Below are 17,972 nucleotides of genomic sequence, written 5' to 3' on the forward strand. Positions count from 1 at the left end.
CAGGGAGCAAAGCGCTGGTTGGGTGCTGGGCACAGAGTTGACAGCATCCAGCTGAGACCAGGAACACTCAAGTGGTACTTCAAGGCAAGTAGCCTGGCTCCCAGACCTGCAGATAAAGGTGTGTGAGAAAGTGGCTGCTTGGACTTGGAGGAGGGCATTGAATTTTCAGTAATATGCAGTAGTGCAAGCCTTTTGCCATCCAGACTATCTCAATGCTAGGACAAACAAAGAAACAGTACTTTAACTGGGCAAAGCCGCTCTGAGTCACTGTTTATCCATGGAGCACAGCTCCCCAAGAGCAAATATCAAGCCTATGAGAGTCCACTAAACACTTGCAGTTGATAACCTGGGCTTCTCTTGCCCACAGCCCCCACTGAAGCCAGGGTGCTCACACCTACTGAAACCACTGAAATCCTGACTTGACATGGAGGAGATGGCTTGGAGGTCACCCCAGAAACAATGCAGAGCACATCAAATACTGTGCACCAAGGGTTATTGGAGATGAAGTCAGGAAGGGCCCTCCTGCCCAGATGGACCAGCATCACACAGAAAAACTAAGACCAGATACCTGGCAGCCCCCTCAGGCATGCCTGCCAGGCAGCCACAGCATCTCATGGGCTCTGCTCCTCGAGGCTGTGACATTGAAATGAAAACAGCAGCAGGTGCTTTCCATAGGCTTGAGTCTGAAGAACACCCAGGAGCAGCTAAGCATCATGGCCTGGCTGCTGTAAGGCAGCCTGCGCACCTGGAGGCTGCTTTCCATGGAAAGCACCACCCTAAACAGAGGGCAAATCAGTGGGGAACTGCCTGATTGGAGCTGCAGCAGCAGCCCTGAGAGGGACCACACTCCGAACAACTGTGCTGCTCCCATGCCATCATCTCTGCTGCCAGGCTAAGGCCCTCAACCTTAATCCTTATGTGTCACTGGGAGCCAAGACCCATCACTTATTCTGGCCATGTTTCCTGAGACCACCTCTCCCTCCCAAAGTACTCCCTCATACTCTGTGCTTTCACAGATGACTTCTAATGCCAAAAGAAAACAGCATGACGCCACTGATGGCTGGGGTCCAGGTGCCCCAAGCCTGGGTGAATCTCATCTCTGACCTTGTGCCTCTATCCTTGCATGAAGCCTTGAAGTTTGAAGGTCACCCTGTACGCATGACCCTAACCCTCCCCTGGACACAGGTACCAGCACACAGCACAACATTGGCAGGATGCACCAAAGCATGCCATAGGTTTCCACCAGGAAATCACACTCCTGGCTGTTCCCCTTCTATGGAAGGGGCATCTAGCTGTATGGACCAATGTGAAGTGCAGCATCACAGAGGTGAGCAGGAGGGGCAGTACACCCAAATAAAAAGGAGCCAGTGGACCTCAAAGACAGCCAGGGTTCCTTCAGACAACAAAACTATTCTTTGCTGGTTTACATGCTGGAGAGGGTGAACATGATGTTCCATACCTCATTTCTGGATCAGGACAACATACCACATATATTGCATGAAAAGACAAATCACTCATTAAAGCAGTGGCTGTGGCCTCTGATACAATCTGACAGAACAGCAAGCAGTTTCTCCAGAATTTTCTTTATAGGTGTGAAGTTTGCCTGGTCTTCCCAAACACATCACAGGAGCAGGAGCATAAAAACAATTATTAGATTATGGCATTTTGAGATTAATTACTAATTAATAACCCAGATGAGGTTACCACTTAGTATTTCTCCCAACATAAATTTAGCTTTGACAGCTGTATGGGCTAATGCTTGTTAAGATATTTCTCCATGGATCTTCATGCAAAAGAAAACACCCTTGCTCAAGAAAGCTCCTAAGTATATACTTATCTTAAAACGCTCTCAGTGAAGTCATAACTTAAGTACATGGCTAAATTAAAGTGTTCACCTAAAAAGGGACAAACTTGAGCACTGTGTTCTGCGTCAAGCACCAGATGTTTTCCAAGACCATTCTCTGAACCCCAGCTATGTGCAACCCTGCTCCAGCTGAGTGTTTCAGGATAGAGGCAGCAAAGATCAAGTAGCTTAACCAGAATTGTTCTTTGATGATGAGAAATAGGTTCCTGCAGTACACTTCACAGTGACATGGTTAAATAAATAATTCTAGACCAGAAAGCTTTCTTCTCTTCACAGGGAAATGGTTCTGGCAGACTTGAAAGGCATGCCTTTCCTCCTGATTCTGTTTCCAAATTTCATTACTTCTGCTACTTGGCTGCTCCTCCAAAAATACTGCTCCCCTTCTCAGCAAGGGGATTGAAGATCCCTTGCTGTCAGGAGATGTCTCACCTGCCTCCACTCTCCTTAAGCTAAGCTCTGTACACCTGGCATTTTTCCAAGTGCACCTTTCCAAGCCTCTGACTGTTTCCACAGCTGATATCTCTGTGTGGTCAGCATCTTTCTAGTCATACTGTGCCTGAATATCCCAAGCACAGATATGGCCAGAGCCAGAGGAAGAATAGTACTGCAGTCTCCTTGCTCTGCAGCACAACTCCTTTGCATTCATAGCCTGAGACACCAAAGAGTTCTCTGTCAGTCACATCATGACCAAATATCTAAACCCCTATACCCTGTCATCCTAGCTTGTCCTCTCACTTCCCATTTCCTTCCAACACAGCTGCCTCCCATGGTGCCCAAACTGTGCACAGGGGCAGGGGAAGCAACCTTTTTAAAGTTTTTAAATAAACACAATGGTTTGACAAGTGTCAACTGTTATATGGTGAACTTCAGTTTTCCCATTTATATCAACAAACATTCAAACATCCTAGTTGTCCCATTTTTACACAGTGGTAAATCTTGTTGCCAGACTTGCTACCAATCATCAACATTAGCACTGGGGTTGCCTGGCTCTTGGCAAACACTACCACACAACCAACACGGCCTCTGCATCTCCATCGCTCTTATGGGGTATTTTGAAAAGGTTTCCTGCACTAAAGCACTTGAATACCTCAGAGTTTCCCCAAGCAGCTGTATGATCTAGGGTCTCCTGCACTCCCACCAGGGCAGGTGATCTACAGATGCCAAAGGCAGAGGTGAACTCCACTAATGCATGATGGAAGAGAGGCTTCCTAACGTTTGCTTTTCAGATCATGGTATGGAAAGACACGTGCTACATGCTGGAGAAGGCAGAAGCCTCTTACAGGGCATTTTGCTTTTTATCAATGGAGAAAGTGCAGCCACGCTGCCTCATCTCACATACCAGTCGGGCTGTTCCTGGGATGACTTCCTGGCTCTTCCAATGCATTGCAATGACCTCAGAAGAGCCAGTCAGATACTTCACAGGAAAGCATTAGGCAGCATTAGATTTACATAGCTTAAAACACAACCTGAACAATGCAGAGTAAGGCCGGACAACGCTGCTTATTTGAGCAGCAGACCAAGTAAAGCCTCCACTTGTCAAACTGAGGAGCTTTCAGATTCAGTTTGCACTTTGCAAGCCACTGCTGCCCTCCTGAGAGCTCCCAAACAAGCCCAGCTGCTCCTTCCCCCAGTCACCCACCCATTTGATAGGGGGGAAGGCTGCAAAGTCAGCGGTCCCCTGCTTAAACATCACCCTAGCAGGAAATATATCCCAGGCATGCCAACTCACAGGTCCTTCTCGAATCACAGCTGACTGCGGTGCGAACATACCCTCTCCACCCTACACTGCTGGGGCTGAGAACACACCTCTCAGGCCAGTCTCCAGAGGGGAAGGTGCCTGGCTGCCCCCAGAGCAAACCTGGCAGCCACACTTAGCTCCTCCAGGGCCTGAAATGGCAAAGTACAGGGATGCAGGAGGGCAGCACCTCCTCCAGCCTCTCCTCCTGGGTAGCCAGCCCCACAGCTGCAGCCCTGACAGCCTGTTTATGCCCGAGGCTTGCCACAGCAGTCCTGCCACAGCCCCATAAGTGAGCGGGGAGGCTGGAATTTCAGCCCTGGCACCCTGCCCTCCGCTTACGCCACCCAACTGGCATTCTGGTCAAAGCCTCCAAGGAATCCCGGCATACGGAAATCAGGCCTCCACTGAGGCTGCAGTGCCAGCCACCAGGCATGGCTGCTAGGGGACCAGTCGACTGCTTGGGTCTGGTAGCAGGGGGACATGTCCTGTTAGGGTCAATGCTGGGACCTCTGAGATCAACCCTGCCCCACACAGCTCTGCAGGGCTCCATGTCACACACACACCTGAGGGCTGATTCATTTACTACAGCTCATCAGAGATCCACAGCCCCAGCAGCACTCTAGGGTTAATGCTTGCTCTCCAAGTGCCACATGCATAGGGACACGCACATGTGTGACCAGGCAGCAATCGGGGAGATCCCTCGCTCAATGTCTTCTACCCAATGCCCCAAAAGGCACTGCAGAGAAACCCAGCACAGTCATCCACTCATCTTCAGAGTCTTGCCCAGATGCTGGCTACATACCTTCTCCTGAATCAGGGATAATTTTAATAGGAGGAAGCTGATAGCTACCCTGACCCAAGTTTAGCCCTCTACTGCCAGCTGCAGTATTTTTGCCCCTACATGAAAAACCTGTAGCCTCTCAAAGATAACTGTAGCTCAACACAGCCACATGCATTTCGCTTCTTCCTCCTGAATCCTAGCTGCTTTCAAGCCTCCTCTCCAATGCCCCCATCCATATGTCGGTAGGGGTGGGAGGCTGTGGATGGCTTCCCACGGCCAGGGAGACAGAGCTGGCACTCAGCAAGGTTCCCCCCAGCCGTGCCCCACAGCAGCCCCTTGATGAGGGGTCACCAGTGCCTCTGCATGCCTGCCAGCGGAGCTGATAGCTTCCAGGCCCAGGTCCCACTATGCCTGTGCTGACCAGCAGAGAAAACTCCTTCCAATATAGTATCAGTTGCCTATTTATAACATGCTGTTTACCAACACTAAGCACTCACTCCTTGGAAGCGGAGGACAAGATGAGTCAAGGGAGCATGAGCAAGGGACCTTTCCTCTGTCATGGGAAGATGAGGGGACCGTGGGAGGGTTCCTTGGGCCTGGGTGCTGCAGCATGGCTGATCACCTGCAGCTCCCTCACCAATGCAAGTGGACTCAAGGGCACACTCAGCATTTTTTTTACATCAGATCCTTGAGCTCTGGGAAGATCTTCTTGTGAGATCAGAACCAGCACACAGGAGAGTGCCAGCATCCCCTTGCAACATGCTCCGGGCCCAGGAAGCACTGAGTGCCATCAGGTGTTGAAGAACAGATTTAACATAAGGTCTCCAAAAACCTGTTGGCAGCTCCTGGGACCCTCTTCCAGCAGCTCAATGAAGGGCTGCTGGTTGCCACAATACTTTGACAGGGTTTCTTCAAGCACTGCCCATCCCAGATGGCAGCCCCCACTGCTCACCCCCACCCAGCTGCCATTCTGGGTGGTCACTCTGTCATTCCATTTGCTCAGCACCCCTGGGAAGAGTTAGATTTGGAGGGCTATATAAAGCAAGGACATCTGACAGCTGAGGCACTAATAATGCCAGCCTTCAGCAGTGGGCAGGGATGAGCACAATCAAGTTTGCTATGGGTCTCAAAGTGGGGTAGAGGGAAGAGAGGGATTACAACCACAGGCCCCCATGGCAATGTCTCACATTCAGGATACTGTTCAGGAATATGCTTCTGAGCAACAGAAGGCAAGAAATGAGTACCTCCTAGGGCTCCTTAAATTTTTCAGACTTTCTCCAGTGTCCAAGCTATACTCCCTCCTGGGTGGCTGGAAATGGACCCTGTGTGATTGAACTGCACACCCATATGGTGGCAGATCAGAGTCTTGAAGCCCATTCAGGCAAAACAACCGGTGCCAACCCCTAGCTCCTCCCAGAGCCACCGCATTTTCCATTCCTCCCTCCCAGCTGCATCCAGCTATCTCCCGATGCCAGGCTCATTTTTAGAGCCTCACATTTTCCTCTCTGTCTTCAAGAAAGTTATTGCTCTCCTGCCCTCAAAGAGCCTCTTCCACCCCACCAAACTGGTAACAGACCTCCTGGCTCCATTCCCATCTGTCATTTCCCAGATCCATCTCCTATGCCATTGCACTTACCAGCCCCAAACAGGCTGGCAAGAATGCACTTTTACATTAAGAGGCTGGATCGATTTCTGGGTTTTTGACCTTTCCTAACAGGCACAGGGATAGTTGGTGTTGGGGGGTTTACTGGAAAGCCTCAGCTGGGGTTTAGTGTGTGTTAAGCCAAGGCTTGGAGTCCAGAGGCATGCCTAAAGACACTGCCTTACCTGCAGGAACACGGGACATCGTCACACATAGGGCCCAGGAACTGCTGGTCAACTGTACAATGAGTTTTGGCTATAAGCCATCTGCACAGCTGGCCCTCATATACCACCCCTTCAGCATGGCTTCTCCCCACCAACAAGACACAGGCTCAGTGGGGGTGCAGGCTTCTGCACTCCATGTGCTGCCAGAGGTGGAGGCACCAGCAGCACTTCCCATGTGCAGGATGATCCTTTGCCCTCTTCATCCTCCCGGCTCACCCCCGTACATGCTGCTGGGCCCCCACTCTCTGCCAGCTTCCCACACATCCATGTGGCAGCTCCTGGCCATCCCCACCTGTGCCCCAACCCACCTGCTCCTCCCAGCACCGATTCACCCGCCCCCAGCTCTGACTCACTCCCTGCCACTCACCACACATCCAGCTTGCCTCCCGCATCCCTGCCACCCCGAGTCACAGGGCAAGGTGTCAGCACTCTGTTTTAGAGAGCAGCAGTGAAGCAGCATGGACCCATGATGCAAAACAGCCTGCCCCTGCTCCACATCCCACCCTGACTGGCTGCATGACTGCAGGTATGCTGCTGATACGCCCCATGCCTCTGCTTCTGTCTGTCAGAGTCACATACAACCCTTCCCAGGGAGATCACGTTGTTAATTCACGGGTGAGACACTACACTTTCCAGATTAGACATACCAGCAGTGCGTAAGTATTTCTTGCTGCTTGCACCCCCACCTAGAGTCAGCTGAAATCCCTGTTGAGTTACTAGGAGTGTAGGGTACATCCTAGAGCTATGGTCCTCTGCTCCCATTGGTAAGGTCTGGGGAAGTGGCAGGGGCTGTCCCTGCTCTGCTGCCCCTTACTCCACTGGGGCTTTTAGATTTATCCCTCTCCTGGGTGAGCAACACCTGTCCTGTCCCTGCTCAAGAGTGTCACCAGCCACAGGATTAAAACCAAAGATGTTTTTGGATGGTTTCCCAGCTGCTTGCCAGGGTAACTGCAAGAGCACAAACATCCACCTCTGCCAGCTCAGGTCAGCTCCGAGCAGCCAGGGGGGTGCCCAGGCAGGCAGCAGCACATCTTACAAGGTTTTGCCACTGCTAGTTTAATCTTCCTCCCAAGGTCAGTGCTTAGGCTTTTCAGGACCAGGTACACTCCCTGCCCTCAAGGGAGGGGGCAGTGGGACCGAGCAGCAAGTTTGTCTCAAGGAGTGAGAAAGGAGTAAAACACTCCAAACTCCACCCATGGCCTGAGTCATGGGACCCCCTGCCAGCCCTGGCACAGTCTCTCCTGCCTGTGGACAGCATCCACCTTTGGGTCCCTGCAAGGAGCAGTGGTGCTGCGGGGTGCTCTGCTCACTGCCCCCAGCTGCTGTTCCTCATCCACGGGCTCTTCATTCTGTGCCTCACGCGGCTCCTACACATCACCTCCTGCTACCTGCTGCTTGTCTCCACTGTCACCTTTTCTCCTTTAGTTCTTCCCTACCTGGGGAGGACTTTGGGTTTACATTAAGACCAGGCCAAACCCCAGCCCTGCAAGGAGATCCCAACAGGGACAGCATGTATGCCTGACCACTTTCTGTGGTCTGCTCTTCTCCCCTAGCATCCACAGTCACCAGATTAGGAGCATAGAAACCACATCTCAGCTATTCGCTTTGGTGTTTGTTTTGGTACTGCAGTGCTGGGAAAGGAGCAGGAGGTTCCTCCCCTGGCATGGCAGGCAGCAGCATATGCCAGCAGGGCCTCCTCCTGGACCTTCTAGCCTGCTGGGTTATCAAGGGATGGGGCAGAAGTTCCTGTCCCACCATCTCCAACGCACATGCATTAAGAAGTAGGGGCAGATGAAAAAAATCACAAACCACATAAACAAAAAACCCAACCCCAAACCACCCCCATCCAGACACGCTCAACTCTCAAACCCTCATTGATCCTGAAATCTGCTCAGCATGAGGCTCCTGCAGGTAAAAAATGGGGCAAAAAAATGTATGCACCTTTAAGAGGGGAGGCAGAGTAGGAATAACAAGGCAGCTGAACCCCGGCACTGGGATAGGAGGATAGGGTGCTGCCCCAGAGCTCTGCTGGGAGCCTCCAGAGCCAGCTCTGGAAGGAGGGGTTGGTAGGAAGGGCGGGCTGGGCTTTGCAATCAGTAATGCATTGCAAGTCAAGGGATGCTTTGAAATGCTGGAGTGGGCTGGGAAGCAATTAGAGGTTGATCAGAATGATTGACAGGCTGGAAACAGCCAGGGGGAAGGGAGGGGAGCAGATGGAAGAGCAGACAGGTGTCCTTGCTATGGGCTAGACAGGCTGACCACCCTGCAGTAGCTTTTCAGGACTAGGCTAGGAGTTTCCAGTCCACACACCCATTCAGCCACAATGCATAGCTCTACCTGCACCACTGCTTGGATGGGCTGGAGCCTACCTTCACTAAATGGGTTAAAAAAATCCCTTTTCTTGCTCCAAGAAATGCAAACAACCCAAGACAGAGGATACCTGCTGCAGTCCAAATAGCAAACCGAAGCTGTCCAGAACCTGCTTTGTTCTCTATCTACTAGTGACATGCTTTCCTACCCAGACATCAGTCACTCCCATGTATTTTGAAAACAGGCTCATTAAAAACGCACACCTCCTCTACTTTGATTGGCCCATCTCTTCCCTAGATTTCTGAGCTCCAACTAGGGGTCCTATTCGATCTTTCACACCAGGCCAACCCCAGAGACATCTGTGAGCACAGCTGTGTCAGACACAGAGGCAAAGACCCAAGCGATCAACGTGTCTCCACAGGCAAAAGTCTGCTGATGGAGGTAGAGTTATACTGGCAAAACTGCTTCTTGGTGTTTTGGGGTGGTGGAATAAAACCAGACTGAGAAGCAGGGGCATTTTTGCCAAAATAATGTATCAGCAGAGCAATCAAAACAGGCAATCCTACACATCAAGCAGGCCAGAAGCTGCAGGTGTTTGAAGGAAGCACCTGAAACACCCTACAGACACAGCCCAGACCATGCTCAAATACTGCCACTGTACCATGTGTTTATGCCTTTGATTTGCAAAGGGACATTCCTGACGCCATACCCACCAGAGGAGAGCCGAGCTATGGCTGCTACTCCACAGGACTCTTCTGGAGCAACTTGGGCTGTTTCACGCTGTAACGCTCAACTCCTCAGAGGAGGACACAAACACTTACTGGGGTTATTCCCTACAAACCAAAGCTCTGCTCCCACCAAATGGAATAAAGCTTCAGAGATAACAAAATAAAGGAGTGAAACACTGTGGGGTTTTCTCCCCTTCTCCCTTAGAGCACATCAAAGCATTTGCTTTCCCCTGACTTGCAACCACAGTCAGGAGCTATCTACTAGCTTTGAAATTCCCCACTGACCCCAGGCAATAATAAAACATGAAGAGATGAGTGTGAGATTCCAGGAGCACTAGGCAGCAGGGATTTACAGGGGATACATCCTGTCAGGCACACTGGATCATCTTTATTTTTAACAGCATTACAGCATTAGTGGGTGAAAGGGAAGTTGTGGATGTAGCAAGATTTTAGCAAGCCATCTGCTGCAGCATCTCACCCAATCTCCCTCTCAAGGTTTGTTCATTGGGCTAAGGCAGAAACATCACCTCATGGACTGAGAACAGGCATAACAACCCTAAATAAACCAGCAGCTGTAAGTAACAGAGCATTGGACTGCAGGCTAGCAGGAACCAGAACTGAGGGTGACATTTGGTTTCATTCATCATTTTCACCCGTCAGGGTGCTGAGTTTGGCGAGCTGGTAGGTGACAGCTGCTCCCAGGTACCTGTTTGGCAAGGAAGCTGCGTGCCACAGGGGAAGGGATGCTATTAATCACTCAGAGGCAGACAACAGGCTGGGGCAAGGAGAGGCAGGGAACAATTTCAGAGGCACATGCACGGACAGTGGACATAGGTTTGTCAGTGCATTGCCCTATATTAGCTGGGGCCAGGCTAGTGCTTTCTTTTACTGGAGATGCCTCCTCATAATGTAGAGGAGTCTCAAGGAAAGGACTTACATACCAAGGCAGGAGCAACAAACAAGGAGAGCTTTGAAACTCATAGAACAGGGGTGCACTGAGAAAGCGACAACTGGCAAAGACAGGGATCTCCACCCATGCAAGAGGAGAAAGTTGCACAGCTCTGAACATGACCACAGCCCCAGCATCTCTCTACAGGTTTTTCTTGCCACTCTTCATGGCCTGGTATTTCTGTCCTACTGAGCTAATGATACACAGTCATAAGATGTGTTATGCTTATGCAGGATAACCAAGTCTCATCTTAATCTTTTCCTTGATTAGATAAACAGATTGATCTCCTTATGTTTCTCACCATAAAGCTTTTTCTCCAGCCCTCAGATTATCTTGTAACTCTTTTCTGCATTCTCTTCAGTTTTTCAGCATCCTTTTCAGAGCACTGACACTGGATTTAGACAGTATATTTTAGTACCAGTCTCCCCAGCACTTCCTACAGCAGTAAAGTCTCATTCCTAGGGCTACTCACTGCTGCCCTTCCAGGTGTCAAATGTTTCACGTAACTGCCAGGCTTGAAGGGGCCTGAATAGGTAATCTGGTGAGATTCTTTGCTTGAAGCACAGCCAGCTGCAACTCATCCATATCTACCAACTTTTGGCTAATTTGTTCTAAAACAAACACCCACACCCCCCAAAACATAAACCCTTTCAAGATAGCCTTTTCTTCTGCTTCACCATCCCAACTGATATTACAGAAAACCATAAAGTCTGAACTCCCTCATTACAGGTAAAGAGACTTCCTGCCCTGTCTTCAGCACAACTACAGTCTTCTAGAAGTACACTGCTGTACATCCTTGAAGACCATGAAGTTCCCTCTTCCATCTTTTCTTCCTCAGGCTACACAGTCCTAGTTCTTCTCATCCTTCTTCCCACACCATATTTCTAAAGACCTTAATAATTTCTGTTGCCTTCCTGGATACTCTTTTGTTTGTGCACATCCTTCTCCAAGGGTTGCATCTACATCTGGGCTTGGTCCTTCAGCAACACCTCATCTGTGTTGAGGACAGCACTAATTGCTTCCTGCACCTTAGAGGTGTCACTCCTCATACAGCCTGGCACAAGGCTTGCCTCATGTCCCGCCCCTTCCCCCCCCCAGCAGACCACTAACTCATCCTAGTCCCGAACTTTGGTAATACCAACATTTTCCCCTGCCCTGCCCAGCCAGGGTCTCCTTATCAGACAGGAACCCTTTTTGAATACAGCTTTTCAACTGGTTGTGGGTCCACCTGAGGGACGCTTATCTCCTTACTCCTTCCTCATTTGTTTACACAGCTGACACTTGGGTCAGTGACACAGACTGACTTAAGTCAAGATCTATTACATCCATCACCCCCACTCAGGCACTAGGCAAGCCATTCTTTCAGGCAAGAGCACTGACTGACTTGACATGGTACATTCCAGACACATGAATGCTGGTGGATTTTTGATCAGCATATTCTCCCACCTCCTTAACAGAATAGATGCCAACTGCTTAACTGTTTATTCCAGATTATTTAGGCAGGTTGTAGTCCCATTCTTTCTCCCTGTATTTCAAGGGATCAAACCTTGGGATCTCCCTTCGCTAGATGTTCTCTAAGGTGGCTGCTCAACATGCAAAAGTTGCCTTAGTCTATTCTTTAAGTACTTTCAGGGAAATTTCACAAGGCTTTGCCCACATGACCACATCTAATTTACCTAAATAGTCTTGTCACCTATTCTGATTTACACTTGGATTTACTTTTTAAAATTAATTCCTTTAAGTACCTTCTCACCCCGACCTTCTTTGCAAGGTGAAGACAGGGTTCTTACTGTCCCATTTTATTTGTTCTTCCTTTCCACGCAGCCAGGAGCCAAGTCCTTCTTCTATCCAATAGCTGCATCAGCTCCTTCTGCCCTAGCTGGGAGTTCACACTGAGTTTCGCATCCTCCACAAATCCAGTTCCTTCCTCCCAGATTTATAACTACACAACTTATCCCAACTCAAGCTGCCTTTTCTGTGTTGTAATAGCGAGCCCCTGGGCAGCTATTGCAGTTCTGCAGACACACAATAATTCATTTCCAGGTCTATGCCTCAAGCATAGACGAGACCCCAGCAAAACCAAATCACCAACTTGCATACGCAGTCATGTGGAGAAGATGTCAGCTTTACCAGTATCACCTGAGAGCCTCCAGAGTCCTATGGTTTCACACAAAGGGAATCTAGATCACATGCACAGTGAGTTGAGGGATTAATCCCCTTTAAGACCTTCCTTGGGACCTAAAGGCACTGAATTATTGGCTCAGGAGCCCAAGTATCCCAAGGTCAGCTGCAGAGACCCTCCCCCATCTGTATCACTGCAAGACTCTCTGACCTCCAAGCAGAAGATATCAGATGTTGATAATTATTTCAAGCAGGAGACAAGGCCTGCTGCCATCTGAGTTTCCTCCAAGTACAAGATCATGCCAAGATTGTTTCATCCCCTGGCTTTGAGGGACCTGAGACAGAGCCTACTAAAGGCCACTTTAATTAGCAAAAGCAGGGCCAGACCAACACACAACTCTCCTATTAAATGCAATCTTGTAAGAAATTGCACTTTTATTAAGAGTAGCACCCTCCCCTTGACCCATGTCAGCAACACATCAGGAGAGAGCTGGATGCTCTAAGGGAGCCTGCCAGAGCTGCTCTTACATGCATGCCGACAAGAGGGAGCACACCACCTCCCCATGAGCAACACCACATGGCCTCCTTGTTAACATGACAGAGCCAGAGGTCACATTGCCAGTGGCAGCTGGCTGTCTGCAGGGTGATGTGCTGCACTCAGCCGGGAACAGAGATCTCACACGGAAACCAGCAGGAACATCCCTAGGGGAAAGGGAAGGGGGTGTCAAAGCAAGCAACACAGAATTACAGGGGTGCAGAGGAGATGAGCACACCCAATGCAGGGACTCATACGAGTAGCTCTGGGAACATACAGTCCTTCTAGGGAGTGACAGGCAACAATCAGACAGGAAAGGCCCACAGCAACTGCCCTTCCAGCCAGAGGAAGGCAGGGAGGTTTTTCAGCTTGCTGCTCAGAGGCAGCACGGTTGTGGTGGTTCAGGAAAACAACTGCAGAACATACCAAAAACAGGCAGACATGAATCCTGCCTGCACCTGCTTTCTCCTGGTGCTGATGCAATGTGCCACCTTTCAAATACACAGTCCCTTAAGAGATCCAGCCCCGTTTAACACACAAACATCTTCCTAGATTGGGCGACACAAACAGGAATCTTCAAAACCTTGTTTTAAGCCAGACCTGTACTACCAACTGCCAATTTCTCTGGGGAAAAACAGCACACATAAAACAAGACCTCTCTCTCTTCCCAGCACAATAACCACATGGGCAGAAGCCACTGGCATTGACAATTAGACCAAAGCACATCAAGAACAGGAGACCTTGCTCAAAAGATGCAGCGGGCTATGCCAGCAGGATCCCTATCTTGCCCATATAAGCTGTGTAGCCACTGCAAGAGCTTGGCCTAAGGAGAGCACTGGGATACTGGGAAAGCATTCCCACTCCCCCACCTGGCTTTATGAGGGATGGGGAAGAAGGGACTTGAAAACAGAAGAGGGAGAACAGCAGGCAAGCAATAGGAAAATGCAAGGGCCATGGGGGAGAATGGAAGTATTTCCAGCACTGCTTAGCAATCATGTGCCGGGAACGCCTAACAAACATGCAAACATAACCATGCGAAGGGCAGTGAGCACTGCACAGAGAAACACTGAGGAAAACGTTCTGCATCTCACACTTAGCAAGAGCCTTGGGCCTCCTGCAGCTAATCTGTATTTGAAGCAGAGGGCAGACACCCAGCTCCATGCTGGAAGGACATGAAGTGAGAAGGCAGTGCCAACCGCAGGCCTGCAGGCTCAGAGAAAAGCCATTTCATACTGCAAGCCTTTGCTCTACAAGCTTGGCACCAGCTTCATGAATCTCGCCCTCTCTCTGTTGCAGAGTGCATACACACATGCGCATTTCTTCATGCCTTGATTTTTGTTTTTCTCCTTTTAACCAACTTTCTAGCCAATGCATCAGGCCTGCTCCCCAGCTCACTCCCCTGAACAAGCCAGAGAGCTGCTGACAGGATGAGGGCTGAAAGCAGAGAGGTGCTTCCCGAGAAGGCCATGCTCAAGGCAGTTCCTGCACACAGCAACTCCCCATATGGCTAGCAAGACAAAGAGTCCTCCCCAGCAAGAGGCTAAGTTGCACAGGGCATGGAAGAGAGGCCGAGGGCTGCAGGGCCAGGCAGCAGGCACTCCCATGATGAATGCAGAGCTACCTGCAGAGGGGCCAGCTGCCCCACGCCATGGTCCTTCAAAGCTATAGCATCAGACCAGCAACACATTTGCAAAGATCAAAGTGGCAGAGGGACACAGGGACTCCCTCCCTCTCTCCCCACCTGGACACCTGCATTTTGGTTTCCAGCTCGGCCTGCAAGCAAGCTCCAAGCTCCCCAGGCTCATTTCCAGAGCCAGGAGGAACAGCAGACAGCTGTGCTGAGACCAGACACAGGTGAACCTTCCTCTGACTCACACAGCATCCCAGAGGCCGTGGCCCATTCAAGGCTCTGCCGCTCCCCCCTCCAATGCCTCCTGAGCCATCAGGCAAGACCTGGGACCCTGCAGAGCCAGTTCAGGCAGTAGCAAACCTGCCCCTTTGCTTCAGGCTCCAAGCAGGGCCTCCACCTCCTTGTGCCAGAGGTGGCATGGAGAACAGGCTGGCATGCCGGTCAGGGAGGACAGCACGGGGCTGCCATGCAAGCTCTCGGTTGCAGGGAGGAGGTAGGGCAGAAGCAGCCTGAGGGACTGCCACCAACGATTGCTTCCCCTCCTCCTTGGTTCCCAGCACCTGGAAAGCAGCTGCTAGATTAAAAAAGCCTTAACAATGCTGTCATTCAAGGACACAGAGACAATCTCCATTTTCCAAACACCCCCATCATCTTGTCTCATCTATGCACCACAAAAAGCCCCGGGGAAGGTCCAGCCCCAGCCTCCAGCAAGCCCTATCATCCTTGCCACCATTACCCACCACGGAGCTCTCAGATGCTTTGATCTGCAAATCAGCTACAGGATCCATAACCAGCACCGTCTGCAATTAACAGTGCTGAGTATCCTATGCCCAGGGCGTCCTCTGGCAGGAAGCAATCACCCCATGGCTGTGCAGGCTTCATGTCAGATGGCCCAGGTCCTGGCTGTCTTTCCTGGGACCGGGAGGTGCTGCCTGCGGAGCCCTCTGGTCCCCAGCATGTAGCCTCACCCTGGCCACCGGGATGGAGACAGGGTGCTTACAGAGAGGATGCAGGCTGTGGCTGCACCTTGGCATGGATGGGTAAGGCGGCAGAGGAGCCGCGGGCAGGATGCTGTGGGGCTCCCCGTGACCTGAGGCACTCCAGCTACCCTGGGCTCAAGGAAAGCATAATTGGCAACGAACAAAAACCAGGCCCTTGGCACTGCCAGCTCTCAGGCTTTTACCTCAAATCTCATGCTACCTGGGATTTTCTTAAAGTCCTAGTTCCCAGAACAAAGTGATTTCATGAGGATTTTTTTTTTTTTATATAAAAATTTATCAAAAAACCCCCAAGCAAGTTCCCAGCCCATTTTATTACTGAAGAAGGCTAAAAAACGTGACCAAGGATATTTTAAAAGCCCAGAAGGAAAAAAACCACCCCAAACCAACCACAAAACCAAACAAGAAGCAAAGCGCTCAGTATTTTTCTTTTTTTTGCCTCAGTTCATCGTTTCAGGACAGTTGCACTGCGCTCTGGTCAAAGGGGAAGAAAATGGAGCACTGCAAAGCCTCACAGCAATGCCTTCTTGACAAGAAAACCAACACCCTCAGAAAATACAGTAGCTTCAGTTCCTTCCAAGGTTACTGAAGACAGGAACAGACAAAAATAGAGCAAACTTAGTGCAACAAAACATACTTGCGAGCCAAACCAGAGTCTCTTCCCACCCCCTCAAAGGCATCTTCTTTCATGTTTATCTTGCTCCTATGGTATCCAGGTGAAGACTGCAGAAAGGACTTCTCTCTCTGTAAAGACAGTGTATTCCTACCACTAAAAGGCTCAAGATGAAAAAACCCTTTCCTAGGTAGATACCAGCTAATTGCAATCATTAGGCAAACAGCATAATGCTTTGCTATTTCTGGTTTGAATGGAGTCCTCTTGGAGTTGGTTACAAGTTGAGTGGATGGCTTTCCGCTCTCTCAGAAGCATTAAGAGAATAAAAGGCTATTAGAGACCGTACAGCTTGGGTGTTTGGAGGGGAAGGGTACAGATCCCCTCAATGCACTTGCAAAGGCTTTGTCCCATGCCCAGGTGGGGCATCTGTAGGATCATCCAAGAGGCACCTGTGCCGTGCAACCCTTCAGTGGCTTTGTGACCACTGCTAACGGGATGTCGTTGCCCTGCAGCCTATGGCTTTCCACGTGTGCTTACTCCAGAGGATGACACGATGGAGCAGGACACTTCCACAGTAACAGACAAATACGGGGCGGGAGCAGGGGGGAGTGTGTCCTCATAGACTATGCACAACTAAATTAGCCACCCTGAGCACTGATCAGCCTTTTGCTTCCAACTCCTACTATGGAGGGTAAAGCAAGGGAGGGAGGTGTCCAGAATCCCAAATTCCCCAAACACCTGGTCTCCATCCAGGTGAGAACTACCACCTAGAACTACCAGTGCTACAGGCACTGGGCTGACTGCAGCCACATCATAGCTTTTTGGTGTGATGCCTCCAGCAAGTAGCTACATACACACAGGCCACACTCTAGGACAGGAGGAAAAAACACAGTTTGCTGATTTGGAGGGGCTGGTGATCAAGACAAGCGTAGAAAGGGACTGCTTGGCTACCTGGCCACAGACACAAGCCCTATCTAATAGCTCTTTGCCGAGTTTTCCAGGGTACGAAAGGCAGGGCGGCATCAGAAATTTGCTTGCTGTTCCCACCCTTGAAACATCCCTCCTGCCACCCTGCTACTCTCCATCACAGCGGTGCCTGGAGGAGAGGCAAAGAGGAGGAGGAGGCGGACAGGCAGCTCTCCAAGACCGAGCACGCACAAAAGCAGCCTCAATAACTCCGACGGCGCTCGCAGGTGAGATGGGAGCCGGTGCCACCCCGGAGAAACGGGTCTGGCGACCCCCGGAGCACAGAAACCCCGCTACCCAGCAGCGGCCGAGCCGAGGGACGGCGCGCCGGGAGACAGCAGAGAAGGGGCGCCCGGGAGGCGGGCGAGGAGCCCCGAGCCACCCCGCTCCCACGCGGCCCCGGCGGCGGCACAGGCCGCTCCGCGGGCGCTACCCGGGTGCGCCCCCAGCCCCGCTCCGCGCCGCCCCAAGATGGCAGTCAGCGCCCCCCGCCCCAGGCCGCCCCCACTGCGGGGCTCCGCGCAGCGGCCGCACCGCCCGGCCCCAGGCCCGCTCCGCCCTCAGGAGAGCCTGAGGCGCGGCCGTTGCGCCCCCCCCGACAAGCACCGAGGTGGCGAGCTGCGGCCCGCCTGGCCTAGAGGAGCCACCGCAGCCGCCGCGCCCCGCCTCGCCGGCAGCTCTGCTTACCCTGTGTCAGGCGCGGACTGGCTGCCCCCCGGGTTGCCGCTCCGCTTCACCCCGCCGGGCCGGGCACTGCGGTACCGCGCTGTGCCGCGCACGAGAGCAAGGGATGACCGCCCCGCTGGACTCAGCTCGGTTCGGTTGGGCTCGGCGCGGGGCGGGCCCCCGGGTGGGCGGGACGCAGACGCACCG

At 51.5% G+C, this 17,972-nt stretch overlaps 1 protein-coding gene across 2 annotated transcripts in view; it reads right to left on the reverse strand.

Moving 5' to 3' along the window:
• TMEM63B (transmembrane protein 63B) overlaps nt 1-17,947 on the reverse strand; it is a 48,184-nt gene extending 30,237 nt beyond the window's left edge. For both annotated transcript variants that reach the window (XM_049830905.1, XM_049830904.1), the window contains exon 1: nt 17,787-17,947. The gene's annotated coding sequence lies outside the window, so the exon portion shown is untranslated. The remainder of the gene's footprint in view (nt 1-17,786) is intronic.
• Nucleotides 17,948-17,972: the final 25 nt, after the last annotated feature.

This window comes from Accipiter gentilis, chromosome 28, assembly GCF_929443795.1.
Source record: "Accipiter gentilis chromosome 28, bAccGen1.1, whole genome shotgun sequence".
Classification (NCBI taxonomy): Eukaryota; Metazoa; Chordata; class Aves; order Accipitriformes; family Accipitridae; genus Astur; species Astur gentilis.